We start from the raw sequence: 17590 nt of genomic DNA, 5'->3' as shown, positions 1-17590 counted from the left end.
TTCTATATATTTACTTAGCTTATGTACAAAAACAATTTTTTTAACTACTGTCAGCACTGCAGAGTCAATACACCAGCAATAGAGCAAGCTGTTCTGCCTCATGCCTCATCAACATTTCTCACACACTATATCAAAACACAGAACATTAGTGAATTCAGCTGCCTTTCAAAATTCCAGCTCTGTTCAGGAGAAAGCATCTGTGGCTCTTCAACTTCTTGTGCGGCTGACCCAGGGAAAAATGGTTGGCTTGCCAGAGAAGCCCATAATAGTCAAATCCAACTGCTCTCAATGACTAATAGCTACAAACCCAAAGGAGAGCCCTGCTTTCTTTCCATCATTCCATAATATTTTCTCCTCACTCCAATTACATACTCCAAATCCACCCCTGCAGAATAGGACAAACAAGTTTACTCTTAGCCCTGAACTGAAGTAACTCACTCGTACCATGAAGCATGTAAGAATTGAAGATGTTAGAAGTGGAATAGATGTACTTTTGCTTTTTTTGGATTATGGCTCTTGCACTGTTGACAAGAGTGAGACTAGAAATAAGATAATCATTATAGGGTGAGTCAACTGTGAGTCAAATAATTTCAATTTGTCAACTACCAGAAAAAATAATCAGAATATAGTCAGAATGCATACGCATTTTTTAAATAAATGTTAAGAGAACACTTGATACTCTATTATAGAGCAGTATTTGTGCAACAATGAAGGATTTGAAAATTCATGTTAAAATTATTAGGATAGTGCAACTGTGTGCATTTGTGGCTCTAATAAACAGAGTAGGAGTAGAAAGTGAAATCTCTTCCCTGTTTGACAACCATGTGGAATACTCTTCAATGTGGCTAAGGTACAAGTGACATAATCATTGTGAAATGTTCAGGATGGGGTAAATGTAAATGGTTCACACCACATTTTGAGATAGATGAGTGATCTAGATAGTGTGGGAGAGACAGAAGATGGGGTACAAAGGATAGAGATTTGAAGGATGTGGCAAAGAAGACAGAATTTGTAATTAATTAATATAAAACTAAATATGTGGTTGTAAGATAAGGTTTTAGATTTGCTTATCTAGCAGTTAGAAGGCAAGGTAGAGGTGCACCTTGTAGACTAACTGAATCAGAGATGGATAGCACCTGATGAAGCTGTTGCTCACAAAAGCTTATGCATCTCTGATTCAGTTAGTCTATAAGGTCTCTACCCTGCCTCCTGCCTGGCTTCAAACTAACTTGACTCATTACATCTGTACCTACCAGTTGATAACCTCAGATATCAAACTATTAGCTTAAGAAGCTAGAAGCAGTAATTACAATTGAGGTGTGGGTATGTTTGTCTGCAGAGAATTTTTAATTTCAACAATTACTGAAAAAACCAAGCTGCAAATAATACTTGGCCTATTATTTTATATATACGTATTATCTGGACATTTATTAGGAAGGAGTAATGATAATTAAATACTTCTGAAAATAAAGAATTGAAATTAACTTTTGGGCTAGTAAAGGAGAAGATCTAATACCAAGTTGTGGGAGATCTATGAAGACACAAGTATAGTAAACAGTGAGAACCCAGTGTGGGTAAGGCACGTAGGATGATAAAAGATAGTTTAGCTAAGTCTTTTGGAATTTTTATGGGATTTAACCATGTGGTTGATGGAAGAGACAATGGAAAAAGAATACTGAGAAAAACATGAGAGGTCCTGGAGCAAGTTATCAGCAATGGGATAAAATATGCTCTCAATAGAAAAAGATGGAGGCTAGTGAGAGTGGCCAATGACTTCTAGGGTCTACAAAGCTAGAAGAGTAATAGTATCCTTTCTTCTGAACTCCACAGTGCATTATGGCTGTACCATATCTGACCCATGTCATGACCCAATGATTGTGTGTGCGCTTCGGCACTGCAGAATTATTTCCCGCCATCTGGAGCTTTCTTTGCACGGTGCAATTCTCACCTGCAGAGAGAAAACCCCGGTGCAAAGGAGTTCCCGCCACTCGCGTGCAAATTTGTGTCCCACTATTGGCTGTTTCTAAATTATTCCCACGTGGCGGCTAGCAATTGGCTTGCTAGCCATATAAGAGGCTTGAGCAGTTTCCGCCCAAGTCGGAGATCTCCGAGAATCTCAGGAGGATCCTGAGAACCCCGATTCCGAGAATTCCGGGAGAAATCCGAGAGAATTCCAGCAAGGAGTCCACGATTACCTCGTGGATTTCTACGTAAATCTCGGACCGACTGGTGGTTTGATCAGCCATCAAGAGTCTCTCCCCATCACCGAACGACCCCTGACGTATCCCTACCCTGCGCGCTCGTTGAGAGTCACAGCTCGGACTCTCGTATCAGTTCAAAGAGCTCTCATCGTTCGAGTTTTCTTCTTTTCTTCTATCTACAACTGTAACCAAGCAAGTTTTCCTGCCTGCACCGCGACCATCTACGGTGTGAGTAAAACAATCTTTAATCAACCTCCACGCGTCAGTGCCTAATTCTAGTCCGCCGTGCCGACTTCCCCGGCCCACATGCCCGGGCTGCTGGCCACAGCCCCTCGGCCCCAACAACCCAGATTGCAAGTTCTTCAGGGCATGGACAGCCTGCATCTTGAATCACTCAAGTATGTTATGAGTACTTAAAGGTATCCTTAATAATTAATGATAAATTAATAAAAGACATGTCTTTTATCTAAGCCCATCCTAGTAGATCACAAACTTTAAAAAACAAAAGATAAAGCATACTACCATAACTGATCCAAATGGCGCACTGAAATTTAAAACACAAAACTGTACGAAGTATTGTGCTGCTTTCTTCCTTTGATGTCATCTCCAATATCTCATTGCCAGCACCTATAGGAGTTATTTGTCAGTGCATTCCATTTTTATAAAAGATATACAGAAAATAGAATGAAACAAACAAAACCTGTTTGATGAAGAGGGATGTCTTGTCCCAAGTGTAGGATGCATGTCAGTGAAAAAGGACATATCTGATATTAAAAATGCCAAGTGTAAAGAAATTAACATTAAAAGAGCCACAAATGGCACCTATTTGGGTAGTGTTTGAACATATATCTGCATTTCACAATTCAGATCTAGGGGTTGATGCTGTGCAAGAGAAGTAGTTTGGATGGGATTTTCAAAGGACTCTAACAGAGTTAGAAAATGAACTCCTAGTGAATAAGGAACCAAGGCCAGAATGACATACCACATTTTCTTGCATATAACCAACGCTTTTTCACCCAAACCCAGCTGGAGGAAATTGGGATGTGTATTATATGTGAATAGGGATCCCCATGGATCTGGAATTTGCGAGGTGGGAAATTAACACTGCAACTTGTTCCTCACCACCACATTTTTAGACCTGTGGGGAACCTTCCTCCCCATCTGCACACGGGACTGGGCTGGCAAATAGGATTAGCATGCAGCCAGATTCAGCATGCAGAGTTCAATCCAGCACACAGCCCTGGATCTGGTGTACTAGGCATGGCCCCCCCTCACTGGCTCTGGAGCCATGTGGCAGGTCAGACCCAGTGCCTGAATCCAAGAACATGCTCTGGCTCCAGGGCAAGCACCAGATTAGACCTGATGTGGCGGGCCTAGGACTGTGTGCTGGCTCTAGGGCCATGTGCTGGCTCTAGGGCCATGTGCCAGGTTGGACCTGGCACAACTCCAGAGCCAGCGTGTGGTCCAGGACTTGTCATGCAGGCCCTGAACAATGTGAAGGCCCCTCAAACCTAACATGTGGTCCCAGACTCAGTGTGCTGGGTCAGTCCAGTGGCCTCATCCAGTGCACGGTGCTGGCAACAGGCTCAGCTCCCTAGCTCCTGCCACACACATTTACCTCAAAGATCTTTTCTCTTATCTGTAGGCTCCCATTCAAAATTGATGTGTGTGTTATACATGGGGCATGCTATATGCAAAATATATGGTAGTCTAAAGATGTAGCTAAGCAGCTATTAAAATATACAGAGACACCTACAGAGGTTAAGTGCCTAACTCCTATTATGCTGGGAAATAGCTATATGATGGAAATAGCTGTATGTTGCTTTATGCGCCTAAGCAACTTTGAAAATTTGCCCCTCCCCCTCCAGGACACCATTGAAAATACCAGTCTAGTTTGTGGTGTAGAAAGGCTATTTTTTGACAAGACTGTTTCACACAGTTGGGATGCCTTAGTATCCCAGCTCCTCCCTACAGCAGTTTGCTATTGACATTTCACTGAACATAGGCAGACAGTTATTTTTGCAAGAACACAAGTTTGCACATTAGGGCAGGGAGGCTGGCTAGCACTGGAGACTGGCTAGCACCAAACAATTGTATTAACCAAAGCCAAGTTCTGAGTCATCCACAAGTTTCACCTCACTGTAAATAAGCTGGACAAATTCTCCTAAAACTAGACATGCTGAATCACCATAGCCAAAGTATTTTGTCTAGAAATGCTTTTTGCCTTGTTCTGCTGTGTTACGATTTTATATACAAAAAGGAGCTTTATATACAAGACATTTAAATATGGAAAACAACAGTGCCAGAATTACAAACACTGCAGAAAACATGCAGAAAAGCATGGACCTTTACCAGTGATTTCAATCAAAGCAGAATGTTTGGTTATGAACTGCCAAGGCCCTTAATATTAAGCAGATTTCCAAACTGTCCTCTTTTTCCAAAATGTATCTGTTTATCAAGAAACTTTCAACTCCTTCATTGCAGAACCTACCCAATCTAACCATTTGTTAATTAATTTGAGTCCTTTTGTTGTTCAATTCTATTCTGTTGCACAACTGTGCATGTGCGTCTGCTTAATATGGATGGAAAAGATGCTTCTATGTTGGAGAAAAATACTTAGCTGTGCAAAAAAGGTGCCTTTTATTGTGTGTGAAGTGCGTTTTTGCTGACTGTCGGCACTCACACAATAGGAAAGAGCCAAAATTCCATCCTTACTCTTGCTATTGGCAGCTGTTCTCTTATCACCAAAGAGAATTTACCGCACCACTGACAGATGCTGAGGTTCAGAAGCTTGAGCTGAGAGCCAAAGGGACTAAAACAGAAAAACAAAAACACCAAAAAAACAAACTTACCAAAACAACACACATCACTACATGCACGTCTCCCTATGGGGAGAGGATGAGAGAGAGTGAACCGCATGTGACAGATGTTAGGGCCATTGCTTTATGCACTACTGGAAGGCAGTCAGGTACTATGGTGATGAGCACAATATAAGATCCTATACAGAAGAGAACATCACCAGAAAGACAAAAACAACACTCAATGTATTGCAAACAGGCAGAAAAACTTCAGAGGAAGCAAGAAAAGTCTAGAAAGTCAAGACCAAGAATCTTCATATTAAATTCACACTAGTTATGGAAAAAACAAGATACATAGTTTCAAAGTGTTCATTAAATGTTAAAATATGCCCAAGGATTCCTGGAACTAGTTGGTCTAATAAAAGATATCACCTCTACCACAAATCCTGATTGCTTTTTCCTCTAGACCAATATGGCTACAACCTGGATACTTGATACATGGAAGATATCAAGTTTTAGCTGGTTTTTAAAATGAAATCTTCATAATTTCACAAGGAGGAAGTAACTTTACCCACCTGAAACCTTAAATACTGCTCCTGCCTTTGTTCGAGGTAATTTGCATCTTCACAGAGCATCACAACAAAGCTCAGAGAGACCTCACCAGATAAGAAATTCCTGCCCAGAAGAGCATCCCCTCTATTTACTCATCTGTGAAATATGAAACACCATAACCAGAAGGAAATATGAATACATCCTGCTTACCAACAAAGAACTTTGAAGTAAACAGACTATTCCAACTTTTCTCTGAGCCTAAGGAAATGCCATGTATCTGGGTCCATAAAGGCAGTTTTCCTTAAGCATTCCTGGGGATAACTATTCTTCTGGCGTGGTTTAGTACCCATCAAAGTGTTGGGGCTTAAAGCCCACTTTATAGAAATGGGAGATTCCTCCCTAGCTTGCTTCTGCTGCCATATGGCTGATGGCAGGCAAAACTTGGGGACATCTGAACCCCAAGCCTCCAGGCTTGGGCCTGCACATAGGATGCCTACCAAAAGACTTTGGATATATCTGAAGTGCCTGGTGGAGGTGGAGAAAGTTTGCCGGTTGTAGGGCCACTTATGGTTCTGGACTGACTCCTGGATTAGGACTTGATTAGGCTGATTTGGCTTGGAACACAAAAAAATTCTTTAAAAAAAAAAACCAAACAAACCCAAAAAGCATAGAAAATGAACTTTTCCAAACCTTCAACTTTCCTATGAAATATGAACTTTCATTTCTACCCAGAACTTTTACAATCTTTTCTCCAATGCCTGATGAAGGCTGTTTGTGCCCAAAAGCTTGCAATTAAAGTATTTTTTTTGCAGAAATCTAGTTGGTCTAATAAAAGATATTACTTCTGCCACAAGTCTTGATTGCTTTATCCTCTAGACCAATACAGCTACAACCTGGATACTTGATCCAACGATTTTTAACATGTTTTTCCTTTCTTAAGCCTCTGTCTTGCTACAAGTACAGTACATTCTAGCCTAAACAAACTGGTAATCAGTTTAGGTAAATGTTTTGGCTAATTAAGAGATCAGATGTCATAGAACCATGGGCCGTATCCACACCAGCATGGACATTTGGTTCCCCGGGGACAATTAGCAGCACTTCTAGTTATTCCCAGGGAACACCTGTGGCACATGCTCTCTGGCATACAGCAAGTTACCCTGGGTGTGACAGAGAAGGCTGGAGCCAGCACTGGGCTGGGCCCAGCAACCTTACCTGAAGTCCTGGAGGTCCCTTGGGGCTGCAGCAGCAGCAATCCTGCCACTTGGAACCTGGCCAGCAGCTGGAGTGTGGCTCCAGCAGGCAAGGCTCTGGTTTTGAGCTGCACACACTGCCCCAGCACATGCCACTCCACTTTTCTTTTTGTGCAGGATTTTTGACCCCTGGATATCCAAGTCAAAAAACCCCCCAAACCCTGCCCTCCTCCCTTGCAGTGTGGAGAAGAGCTGAAACTGTGGAATGTGATGTTGCAAACATGTCTGCGGCACCACATACCACATGGCCACACTCATCTGGACATGGCCATGGTGTTCAGTCTTCTGGTCCTGCACTGCCACTGTACACCAGAAGCAGATCCCAAGGCCCCACATCCCACACCCACCAGAATTGCCCTGGTGCCCCCACACCACCTCACACACCAGGATCAGGCCCTGCACAGGACCCAATCCAGTCCACAGAGCCATGCTCTTCAGCCCTGGACTTCCCATAGGTCCACAAGTTTGGAAGCAGAAGATTGGTGTTACTGCTCCACAACTGACAAATATTTAGCAATATTTGTGGGGAGCCAAGCAGGCCAACTGACAGAGCGTCAGGGGCCAGATCTGGCCCAAGGACTGAGTTTTGATAATCCCTACCATAGAACTTCGGCCTGCTTCTGAAACCAGAGAGTTTACTGAGTTGCTGACAGTCACGTTCTGTACAGATCATGCACAAGTGTGCACACTTGCAAATCTTCTTTGCACCTTCTTTGCATACGACACACAGCTAATACACACATATCCTACATCTATGAACAAAGTTAACGCACCAGAGGGTAGGGAATGGATCCAGGCTGATTTGGACAGGTTGGAAAATGAACAGAACAAAATAGGATGCAGTTCAACAAAGACAAGTGCAAAGTGCTGCGCCTGGACAAAAAGCAGCACCAACACACTTATAGGCTGGGGGGATGACCTTCTCAGCAGCACAGCAGCAGAAAGGGATCTTGGAGTCATAGTTGAACATGAGTTCATAGATGAACATGAGTCATCAATGTGACGACGTGATCAACAAGGCTAACCGCACTTTATCATGCATTAGCAGATGCATGACAAACAGGTCCAGCGATGGGATGCTTCCCGTCTATGTGGCACTGGTCAGGCTGCAGCTGGAGTACTGAGTCCAGTTTGGGTGCTGCACTTCAAGAGGGATGTGGAGAATCTTGAGAGGGTTCAGAGGAGGGCCCCTCATATGGTCAGAGGCCAGTAGGCAAGGCCCTACGAGGAGAGACTGAGGGACCTAGATCTCTTCAGCCTTCACAAGAGAAGGCTGAGAGGTGATCTTGTGACTGCCTATAAATTCATCGGGGAGGGCAGCAGGGAATAGGAGATGCTCTATTTACTAGGGCACCCCCTGGAGTAAGGAGGAACAATGGGTACAAATTGATGAAGAGCAGATTTAGGTTGGACATTAGAAAGAACTTCTTCACAGTAAGGGCTGCCAGAATCTGAAATGGGCTTCCAAGGGAGGTGGTGCTCTCCCCTACCTTGGGAGTCTTTAAAAGGAGACTAGACAAGCACCTAGCTGAGGTCGTCTGACCCCAGCGCTCTTTCCTGCCCAGGGGAGGGTGTCAGACTCGATGACCTACTGAGGTCCCTTCCGACCCTAACATCTATGAATCTATATAAAGTCTTTCCCTATACATCAATTTCCGCAATCTACAACCAGGCTTTACTCAAAATATACATGTATGTGCTCACTGCCGTCATACACATGCAAGTTTTATATGCAAAAAAGGCAGCTTTATGTTTGCCTATGTTTAAAAACAACCAAGGTACACCTTGACACAACATAACCAAAAGAAACCAAAAAGAGAAAGGGGAAAAACAAATAAAAACAAAAACAGCTCTCTTCTGTATGCATTGTAAACTGAAGGTAGACAAGGTTCTTTAAGGAGATGTGATATCTTTTATTAGACCAACTAAATAGTTGGAAAATTTGGGTTTTTTTGCAAACTTTTGGGCCAAACCCTCTTCTTCAAGCATAGCAAGAGTCTGCTTGAGTTTTGTGTGCTCTCCTGTGTGGAACAGAAGTCAATATGCAAAATGCAGGTCCATGAAAATGCAAATGCGTGGCAGTGAGGATCACAGGCCACGGGAGACCATAGGTATGAGACATGGGGCGGGGGAAAATGTTGAACTGGTGACATAATGTAGCTGGTGTAAAATGCAGGCAGGTTACATTGGGTTATCATCAGAGTGACAGGCAGATTATAATGTGCCATAAATCCAGTATCTATACTTAGTCCATGATTTTTTGTATCCAGTAGATTTATGAAGTGAAGTTCATAGGCTCATCTATGGAAGGTGTTTTGTAAATTCTTTTTGAGGATTAGAACTGAGAGACTGGACAGAGAGTGGCTTTCTTGTGAGAACTGTGCACCCACAGGTAACTGGGTATTCTTGTCTTTGATAGATTTTTGGTGTGAATTCATTCTGGTGCGCAGTTGTCTCTCCTATGTATTTTCCATCAGGGCAGTTAGTACACTGGATGAGATGTATTACATTTCTGAAGGGGCAGGATCCTGTAAGATCCAGGAATGTTGATGGCTCTGTTGTGGGGTGTAGTAATTGTGGGAGTGGTGGACGTATGTTGGCAGGTTTTACATTTTTTGTTCCGGAATGGTCTGGATCCATTTGGTGCGTTTTGGGCCATAGGAAGTTTGCCCAAGGTAAGGTTGGTGAGGTTCGGTGCTTGTTTAAAGGCTAGGATGAGTGATTCTGGAAAGATCTCTTTAAGAATTGGATCTTCTTCTAGTATGGGCTGCAATTGTTACAACCCTTGTAAACTGAAAACACCTAATATTTTCAACTAAAATCTCTATTTCCATGGTCTCAAATAAGACTGGTCCAACAAAAGATTACATTCCTGTGCACTGAAGGGCTCTTATGAGAAACTTGAAGCAAAATTATTTTTTCCCATGCTAGCAGATTCCATTCCAATGACCAATCCCCCCTGACCTGAAAATATAAAACTTACTTAGAACAGAACATTACAGCTGTGAAAATGAATGGCAATTTTGCCATAACTTCAAAGTGAAGAGGATTAAGCAACCCTATATTTAGAGCAGAGATTCTCAACCAGGGTGCCGCAGCACCTTGGGTTACCTTAAGATCCTTTCAAAGGTGCCACTGGGTTCCATGCAACATTATCTGTTTGGTGTGAGCAAAATAAACCCATAGATTTCAAACAGGAATTCATAGTGTTAAAAAACATCTGACCTGTTGTGCACTGAGTTCTTTGCAACAGAGGAATTGCTCTATTATTTTTCTGTAGTAAAAAAACGAGTAAAAATTAAGACTGCTATTTTCTGGAGGGTGCCTTGAGACCAATGAAGGGTGCCTTATGTCTGAAAAGGTTGAAAGCCACTATCTAGGAACAACCATAGAACATTTTTAAATATGTAGTAGGCAACAACTTGACCCAAGTTAATGTGATACAGAATCTGCAGGGAACGGGGTTAGTGAAATGCAAATCTGGCTCACCGATATGTCTTGCTTCTTCATTAATTGTAAAACCACTGAAGAGGCTCCCAGAGGAGCTTGTAAGTCTGACACTACTCTATTCCTCTAGGCTTAAGAAACATGATTAAACCAGTTCTACAGTGACAGAGCGACATCTACAGAAAGGTTTTAGAACAAGCAAAACTATGGAATTTCTCATACACTCTTGATGTCCTCGAGTTTTTCTTCACTTGTAACATACATTAAACAGTTACCTTGGACTTCAAGAATTATTTTTCTGTTCTAATAAATGTTCTCTTTCACAACTGTTTTAGTCAGTAAATCAGCTTTGTAAAGGCCCAGTTCTGTATTATGCGGATTTGGAATGTAACAAATAAGGATGTGGGGCAGAAATGACAAATAAAAGCATGCTATAATAATTTCAACTAGTCAAAAAAGGGGAAAGATTTGTAAAAATCGTTGGAAATAAATAATGAATTACATAATTGAATTTACGAGCCATCACTGCTAAATTTCTCACTGTTCTTACGTTCAGTATCCTTTATTGAACATATACATTGGAAAACTAATACAAACATATGCTTTATCAGCCAGAAGAGTACTTAAAACACAGAAATACTATAGAAGACAAAATAACAATTAAGCTGTTTACAGTATCAAAACTGAATTCAACAAGTAACAGCTTTCAAGAAACATAACTATGTTCAGTTCCTTCAAAATCTTACCATAATCTCATTATAAAGGCAAACTTCCCTACTTCAATATTAGAAGTGACAGGTGATTTTCATACCAGCATTGAACTATGGATCCCATCTCCAATCAAGCTCACTGGTCAATGGAATTAGGGGCTGCTCATTTCAATTTAACCCAACAATTTGTACAAGAGAACTTGGGAAACTAGAGAAGTTAACTGATTATCAAAGACTGACAATTCAATTCAGAGTCACATTGGCAGGATGCTAGTCTGTCGATCTTTGCCATTTATAAGTAATTAAGACAATAATTCACAAAACCCAAAACTAAATATGCATGTAATTATTCTTAAGTAATTCGAATTTCCCTAGAAATTTTCCAGGACTCTACGCTGTTAAATTATTTCAACCAAAGCTTTAAAAAGAGGGATGACATTTTTAGCTCACATATCAATTCAAAGATTCTTTTTCTTCTTGTCAGTGCTCTTGACCATAGTATTTGTGCAATGTTTATAGGCTGAACTCTGAAACATTTGGAGTTTTTCACAGTAATGTAAACAGTGTGAGACGTAGTTAATGGATTTTATTTCTCTAACCACAATGCTCTGGTCTCAGGTTAGCAATTCAGTGTAATTTGTACATAACTAAAACTAGACTTCTTTGGGAAACACAAGTATACCTCAGAGACTGTAGTCATTCCAAGAGTTTTACCTTGGATACTTACTTTGTAGGACGCACTTAGCTTAATATAATCATGCCATCACTTGGGTAACACAGGTATAAAACTCATCTTTCAATTTATTGGTTGGAGCTGACACAGCAGCGAGTTCTCCAGCTCAGCATCACATTTGCAATAACTGGTTTCTCAAGACAGAGTTCTGCCAGGTGATTAACTAAAGGTGACATGACAGCTGTATTCTTATTTTCTCTACAAATTCTGCAGCGGTCTCCCTAGATAAAACTTTGAGAGACAGACTTGTCAAAAACAAATCTTTAGTTGTTAACAAGCAGGGGGCATTCTCGCTGGCTAGGAGGTGACAGTCCCATTCACAGTCAGATGTTTTGACCTCAGAGAGCTGTATGTTGAACAAAACAGGGAATTTTATACCTTTCCTGCTGGCCCTCTTCTTAGCAAAGCTGACATTTATCTATCAGAAAATGACCCACACTTCTGATAAAGCTCTGTAATGTTTAAGCAGGATGCGCAATAGACTACTTTTCATCATCCTATGAAAAAAATTAAGGTATCTCCTTTATGGTTTCTACCAGATTTGTCTCTAGACAATTTTAATATCTCTAAGCAAAACATCTTGTGCCTTTTTAAGCCATGAATAAAACAGCAGCTAGCTTACTTCTGATCAGCAACCTACTTATTTAAAGCACTTTGCACCTGACTTCCTAGCTCTGGACTCCCTGGACAGTGGCTACTGAAGGAGTGGCTTATGTTATTGTAAATGTGACTGATTAGTATTGGGGGGCTCTCTGTCTTGCGGTCAGATCAACCTGAATGGATCAGTTTCAGGAACAAGTTCTATGCATACCTTTGAAATTATCCTACTGCTTGTCCCAGTGATTCCTGCATCCAAAGCTGGAAGGGGTTTAAAAACACCATCCATATGGCCTGTGCTGAATCCAATCCAATCGCTATATCACCTGTCAACACCAAAATTAGTGTGAAGAGAGCAATGTCTAGATCCAAGTCTTCTCAACCAAAAGAGAAGGGCTTATTCTGCTTGGCAAGATAGCACCTCATCTCAGCAGAAGAAGGAGACATATCAGCTCCTCAAAGCACAAAGGAGGAGGGTCCAGGAAATCAAAAATCAGTGGTGGCAAGATAAAGCCAAAGATACAACTCTATGCCGACAAACATGACATGCATAGCCTTTTCTAGAAAACAAAAGCCATCTATGACCCAATTTCCCACAGTCCTACTTCCTTTGATTGTAGGATGGCTTGATGCTCTTCAAAGATGATGAATCTAAGATTCCAAGCTAGATGGAAAGAGCACTTTGAGGCACTCCTGAACCATCAGTCAATTGTGGCAGATACCGCTATCAAGTCCATCCCCAACAGTATGAAAGGGGAACCTTTACAAACTCTCATATCCTAGAAGAAATCTAGCACGTCACCAAGGAAGCCAATAGCAACAAGGCTAGTAGACCAGATGGCATACCTGCTGAAATCTGCAAAGCTGACTGTGAGGAACTGGTACTGAGACTCCACACACTTATTCTTCAAATTTGGAACAACAAAGAGATTCATGCAGACCTGATGAATGCCAACATCGTGACTACCATCAAGAAAGGAAATAAGTCTGTGCATGGGAACTACCAAGATATCACTTTCCTTTTCACAGCAGGGAAAATCCTCAACCACATCCTCCTCAAATTATACCTCAGTCTTATACCTCGTTCTGAGGGAGTCCTGCTGGAATCTCTGTGTGGTTTCAGACAATACAATGGAGCAATTGACATGATCTTTGTTTCCCACCAGGTCCAAGAAAAGTGTCAGGCACAACAGGCAGACCTGTATATAGCCTTCACTGACCTTACTAACACCTTTGACTCCATCAGACGTGAAGCCTTGTAGAAAGTAAGGCCAAATTTGGATGTCCAGAAAAGTCAACAAAGTCCTGAGGCTTCTCCATGAACAGATAACTGTGACCATTTTGTGTAGCAGATTGGAGACAGATCCATTTGTCATGCAAACCAGTGTCAAGCAAGGATGCGTCATTGCCCCAACAATGCTCCCCATTTATCTGACAGTCATCCTGGTTCTTATTACCTTTCCTTCTGGAATTGACACTGAATACCAAATGGATGGAGGGCTCTTCAACCTGGGTCATTTTCGGTCGAAGACTACAGTACTCAAAACAACCATCCTGGACCTTCATTATGCCAATGACTGTGCTATCCTTGTGAACAGAGGAAAACCTCCAGACTGTGCTGGATCTTTTTGGAGAATTCTACCATTGTGCGCCCCTCTCTCAGTGTCAAGAAGACTGAAGTACTGTATTAGCCTGCTCCAGGCCATGAATGTGACCCCTTTCCCTAAATTACCAACCAGGGAGAGACCCTGGAGCTAGTCAAGACTTTTTCCTACCTTGGTAGCCATTTTGCTGAGAGAGTGAACATTGATGAGGAAATCCAGTACAGGATCCAGTTCACAAGTGCTTCCTTTGGGAAATTGTTTCAAGTGTCTTATTCATCACAATCTCTGAAAAGACACCAAGATCCAAGTCTACAAAGCAGTCAACATCCCCATTCTCCTCTATGGATGTGAAATGTGGGTGACCTAGTGTCATCATCTCAAGAGCCTGGAAAGGTATCATCAACACCAGAAAATCCTCCACATCATTGGGAAGATCACCACACAAACACCAGCATCCTTGCTGAAGCCAGTGTTACCAGCACTGAGTCAGTGATCCTCCAGCACCAATGTAATTGGACTGGACACTGTGTGCAGATGCCTGACTCTTGACTCCCAAAACAAGTGCTCTACTCCTAGTTTAGATGCAGCCTGATATCTTGCAGCGGCTACAGCAAACTCTACAAGGACACATTACAGGCATACCTCAAGAAAATGGATGACAATATCAAGAACTGGGAGAAGCAGGCTGCTAACCAACTCCAAAGGTGCCGCAACCTCAACCAAGCGGCAGCCCACTTCAGGGTAAAGTATTTTGCCCTCAAAGCAGAGAACAGAGGAAGGAAAAGAAGAGCACTCTCCCCCGCAGAAAGACCTGCAACATTTGTGAATGGATCTGTGGCTCAAGGATTGGACTCTTTAAGTCATCTCAAGACCCATCAGAGAGCCATGGTAAAGCTCATCCTCAATTGGAGGGATTGCTAACAACAACAATTATGCTTCCAAAGGGACATGCACGCTAGAAAGCAGTACATGAGAGAAACCCAGCTAAAGACTAAACGTAAGATGGAGAAAAAGGTATAGAAAATGGAAAGTGCCCAACAAAGAACCAGGAAAGTATGGTTTTCTGGAGACAAAGCATGCTCATTAGGAGAAGAAAAAGAAAAAGAAAACAGCTCAATCACCCCTCTTTTATACAGTGAGTGAGTATAATGGTGATGGCGAGCTAACACCAACAAATTAAATAGAGGAGTGCCTGCTAAATGATTGCTTTTCATAACTCAAAATATTAGGCTGGAGGCCTCAATCTTTCTCAAAGCAAAGTTTCTGTTCCTAGTTGACATCTGATGGGGCAGAGACTTGCTAATGTTCTGGCAGGGAAAAGGGAAAATTGGGAAGAGGAAAGATATGGGGCACAGGATGAGAAGAACAGCAAGATACATAGGCACGTGCTTTTAAGTCCTGCTATGACTTCAATATAATGGACTTTATGGGAATGTATGCACCTGTTCAAATGCTTTGCCAAAAAGGATAGTTACTCAAGTACTTCAAGTTAATCGTGTGCTTAAGGTCTTTACTAAGATGGCATCCCTATGACTAAGTCTCAAGTATATATTGATTGCGAGAGTCCTAAGACACAGCACAGCAGAAAACAGACCCCAAAAAAGCACTCACCTGGTGAAACCAACCACTGTTCAGTGCAGTGGGGGCCACCATTTTTGGTAGGCATGCCGCAGATTAGCCCCACAACTTCCCCAAATGCCACTCTAATCCTTGTTCCCTCCACAATCTGCTACACCACTTTCTGCTCCCAGGCCTCTGCTCCCTGCCTGACTTGCTGCTCTCGCTTCTGCTTCCTTCCCCATGCTGTCTGCCCAATATGCTTTTTGTGTTTTGCTTCTGGGCCTATCTGCCACCAGGCTGTTCATCCCTGCCATCCCCTCCACCCCAACTCCTACATGACATCCACAGCCTACCCATGCCACAGGTTGTTCCCCCCTCCCCCCCCAGTTTAGTGCATCAAAACTGATAACCATGGCAGTAGAAGCAGGAGGGACATGAGGAGGTTGTTTCAAGAGAGACAGATAAAAAAAAATTTCAATGTATGATTGATTACAGGAACTATGTGAGAGATGATGTGTGGATGGAACTGACTAAGTAGTGGAACCAAATGATATAACACAGAAGGATATAAAATTTGGAGGTTATGTAGTGCAGCTGGCTAGATAATACCTTTGTAATATGTAAGGCTACAGCATCTGGTCCTTTGCTGTCATTCTTAAATTTCAAACAGCCAACATCCCTGAATCTTTTATTTCACAGTTCAAATTTCTCTGCCATGGGAAAACCTTTGACTTGCAAAGACATTTTGGCAAAGTTCCTTTGCATTTTTTGATCAAAAAGATAAAAATGAAACAAGGACCTTGGGAAAATAAAACCCAAAAAGCACAATAGTGGGAATGTTGGGATAGAATTGCCATTCACCATATTACTTTTAAAGCTATGATTGTGGGGCCAGATCCAAAGATGAGGTAAATTAACACCACTCTGCTTAAATCAGTAGAACTATACTTGTTTAGCGCAGCTGATATCAGACTTAAGAAACTTAAAAGAAAAGTCATGCTTTGCAAGATTTCTATCCAAGATTATCTTGCTCATTTATCAAAGTACATTTGAACAAAGGAAATGCTACTTTTGAAAACATTTATAACCTGTTAAATGTTTTAATTTTAATATGTTTTAATTTTTTAACATTTTGAAATCATAATTAACCAGGTTTCAATTTCACAATGTCAAGAGTGACTCAAATTAACTCTCATTGATTTCAATAGGAGTCCAAAGCATTCAATGCCTTACTACATTAGGCCATAATTTGGCAAGACTGGTTTGCCAACAACCTGGTATATTTAAATTCATCCCAATCCACATTTGTAAAGCTGCTACAGTACCCACATGTCTGAATTTTTTCAGGATTGTGGTGAACTCTCTGAGACTTTAAATATCATGTTAGCCATTCCTTTCAAAAGCAGGCATTTTTTCAAGGGCTTCTTAAAGAACTTTAACAACAAAAACACACCTCATATTTATCAAAATGTTCTATTCCCTCTATATTTATTGCACGTGTGTGTGTGCGCACGTGCATCTGAAAAGTAAAAATATACCTACATTTTGAGGGATGTATTTGGTACCTGTGTTGGTCTAAGACAAAAAGAAATGCAAAAGTGTAGAACTCTTGGTTCAGAAATGATACCTTTTATTAAACCAACTAGGAAATCACATTAAAAAATCTCTTTTTCTGCAAGCTTTCAGGCTTAAACCAACCTGTATGAACTGCTTACCATCTAATTTTCCCAGAGCCTGACAGCCTCTTTTCTACCTTGTACTCTATCACTGCAGTGCCTCCCTTCAGCCTTTTTTTCCCCCTGCTCTCTTCCCCCTCCCCACTCTGCTTCACCTTTTGTGTTTCTAATTGTACCTGTTTACATTTTCACTGACATCCTGCCACACTTTTAGCTTCTTTCATTTCTTGGAGTACAAGAACAGCAGAGCCTCCCCATGCCTGAAGAAGGGTGACTGCGCCCCAAAGCTTGCCAAGAATTTTTTTCCAATTAGTCTAATAAAAGATATCATGTCTACTCCAAGAACCAGACCAGACCTACCCGTGTCCTCAGACCAAGGCACTACAACCAACAACCTATGGTACCTTTTGAAAACTTTTACTATTATTGATCCCACATCCTACAACGCCTGAAATTATTGTA

The 17590-nt window shown here is 41.6% G+C and overlaps 1 protein-coding gene across 1 annotated transcript in view; it reads right to left on the bottom strand.

The window, feature by feature from the left end:
- Nucleotides 1-17590, bottom strand: part of LOC132248269 (uncharacterized) — a 44364-nt gene that overhangs the window by 26149 nt on the left and 625 nt on the right. The gene's annotated exons all lie outside the window — the stretch shown is intronic.

Source organism: Alligator mississippiensis, chromosome 2, assembly GCF_030867095.1.
Source record: "Alligator mississippiensis isolate rAllMis1 chromosome 2, rAllMis1, whole genome shotgun sequence".
Lineage (NCBI taxonomy): Eukaryota > Metazoa > Chordata > Crocodylia > Alligatoridae > Alligator > Alligator mississippiensis.
Note: the sequence above shows the minus strand (reverse complement) of the source record. Positions and strands in the feature narration are given on the sequence as shown.